Below are 2,990 nucleotides of genomic sequence, written 5' to 3'. Positions count from 1 at the left end.
CAGGATCTACATGGATACCTTCATGATTTACCACATGACCTAAGAATTGTACTTCTTGCAGCCAAAATTCACATTTTGAGAGTTTGGCATAAAGCTTTTCTTTTCTTAACAAAGTTAAGAGAACGTGTAAGTGTTCACAATGTTCTTTTTGGCTTTTGGAATAAATAAGTATATCGTCGATGAAAACGATCACAAATTTTCCAAGTATGGTTTACAGATTCGATTCATCATGTCCATGAATGCTGCTGGGGCATTCGTTAATCCAAAGGGCATGACTGTAAACTCATAATGACCATACCTAGTTCTGAAGGCAGTTTTAGGTATGTCTTCTTCTTGTACTTTCAGCTGATGATATCCAGATCTTAAATCTATCTTTGAGAAGTACCTAGCTCCTTGTAATTGATCAAAAAGATCATCAATCCTAGGTAATGGGTATCGATTCTTAATAGTAACTTTATTCAACTCTCTATAATCGATACACATTCTCATCGATCCATCTTTCTTTTTTACAAACAAGACTGGTGCACCCCAAGGGGATCAACTAGGTTGTATGAATCCTTTGCTTAATAGTTCATCTAATTGCTTTTTCAATTCTAGCATTTCGGTAGGTGCTAATCTATAAGGTGCTTTAGCTATTGGTGCAGTACTTGGAATTAAATGAATTCTAAACTCTACTTCTCTATCAGGTGGTAATCCAGGTAATTCTTCTGGAAAAACGTCTGGGTATTCTGACACTACCGGGATATCCTGAAGTTCTTTATCCTTAGTGTTAACGATTACTGAAATCATGTACACCATTTCCTGCTTTCTCGAATAACTAGCCAATTTCATTACTGAAATGAATTTCAGTGGCTTTCGGGGTTTATCTCCAGTAATTAAAATTCCTTCTCCTGTGGGGGTTTGAATTTCTACGGCATTTCTGTCACATAGGATTCGTGCATGGTTGGCTATTAACCAATCCATTCCTAACACTACATCGAATCCGGCTAAATTCATTGGTAACAGATTTGCAGAAAACTTATGGCCTAATAATTCTATTTTTCCTTCTTGCCAGACTCTATCTATTTTCACAGAATTTCCTTCTGCGGTTTCTACTGTGAAGATTTGCCTAAGAGTGGTTAATGGTAACTTAAGAGCTTGGCAAAATGAAGTATTAATAAAACTTTGGTTCGCACCAGAGTCAATTAATACTTTTGCAAATACGTCGTGAACTAGGAACGTACCGGCTATCACATCTGGAATGAGTTCGGCTTCTTGAGTAGTTAGCTGGAATGCACGTGAATTTCTCTTAGTTGTTCCTTCAGCTGGTTTGGCTTGGTTGGCTACAGGTTTAGCTAATTTAGGACATTCAAATTGAAAATGTCCCCTTTCTCTGCAATTATAACAAATTCTTGTTTTCTTCCTGCAGTCTTCTTCCCGATGTCCTTTCGTCTTGCAAAAATTGCAAACCATGTTGCATTGTCCATAATGCTTCTTTTTGCAAATTTTGCAGAAGGGAGATGATGAGGATTGCCCCGTTCCTCTTCTCTTGGTATTACCCACACGAAATCCGTGGGTAATCTTTTGAGCTAATTCCTTCTTGCGATCTTCCTCTCTTGTGCGTACCAATTCATCTGTTAGGGTGTTAGCTAATTCTACAGCATCGTCAATAGTACGAGGTCTCGCAGCTTTAACGATGTTTCGGATTTCACTAATTAACCCCCAGATGTAACGGGAAATAAGTACCGGTTCTGGCGAAGCCAGTGTTGGCACCACCCTTGCGTATTCAAAGAATGTCGAAGTATAGCCCCGACAATCTACCCCTGTCATGCGGTGACTAAGGAATTTGTTTGCCATTTGGTCTTTTTCATATTCGGGACAGAATTTTCTTTCTACAAGACTCTTAAATTCTTCCCAACTCATGGCATAGGCTATCCTTCTTCCTTTTGCCTGGAGAATCGTATTCCACCATTCTAGCGCTCCTTCTTTGAACAGATTTGATGCATACATCACCTGATCCTCTTCGGCACATTTGCTTATTACGATTACTGCTTCGGTTTTCTCTAACCAACGCAGTGTTGCAGTTGCCCCTTCGTTACCTGCAAATTCAGCGGGTTTGCAAGCAAGAAACTCTTTGTAAGTGCAACCAGGCGTTGCAGCTTTTATTCTCTTAGGGAGTGGGGCCTGTTGCGGATCATGAATGTCATGATTGCCGCCTCCATTTATGCTGTTACTGTCGTTATCTTCCGGAATACGTTTACTAGGAATTAATTGTGGTTCGGCAGGTTTCTGAACAGCAGCCACAATTTCTGGAATAGCATGGGCTATCCCTTGGGCGATAAAGTGCTCGATATCTTGTCGAGTTATATATTGATCTTCCTGTTCTTGCTCAGATTGATTTACTTCATTAATTGGTTCATTGTTAGCGTTTTCCATCTGCTAGTTAGTAGGAAGTATTAGTGTCTAACTTATAACTAACAAATTTAGCACAGAGAAACACATAAATTACTACAACATACAAACATAACCAAAATTGTCGATTTCTCGACTTTCATTTTGTTATTGTATATTGTATATGCATCCGTACACACCGTATCTTACAGAGTTTTATTGCCCATTTTACAAAGTTTTAAGTTATTTATTTATACTAATATACAATACGGCTTCCTATGGTTTAACTGACATTTCTAGTAACGATGTTCCCTCTCGTCGTACTTCCAAGTTAAATGCTCTCCCATTTCCCTGATCCTATTACCCGTACCTATCAGTTCTTCACCGAACTGACGGAGTTCAGTCAGGTTTTCATTACTCATGGGAGGATTTGGGATAGGTTCTGGGTCGAATTGTGGAAGGAAGCTATAAGGACTGTTAACTATGTTTTGGAATTGCCAGTCGTTTGTCCACCATTCCTCCAGTTCACCTAGTGGTCGGGTGTGGATTAAAGGTTCGGGAATAGCTGGTGCTACGTTTAAGGGAAATTGGACTGTAGCCGGGTAAGGATACAAATTAGT

The sequence above is a fragment of the Helianthus annuus genome, chromosome 4, assembly GCF_002127325.2.
Source record: "Helianthus annuus cultivar XRQ/B chromosome 4, HanXRQr2.0-SUNRISE, whole genome shotgun sequence".
In the NCBI taxonomy this organism is placed as follows: domain Eukaryota; kingdom Viridiplantae; phylum Streptophyta; class Magnoliopsida; order Asterales; family Asteraceae; genus Helianthus; species Helianthus annuus.
Note: the sequence above shows the minus strand (reverse complement) of the source record.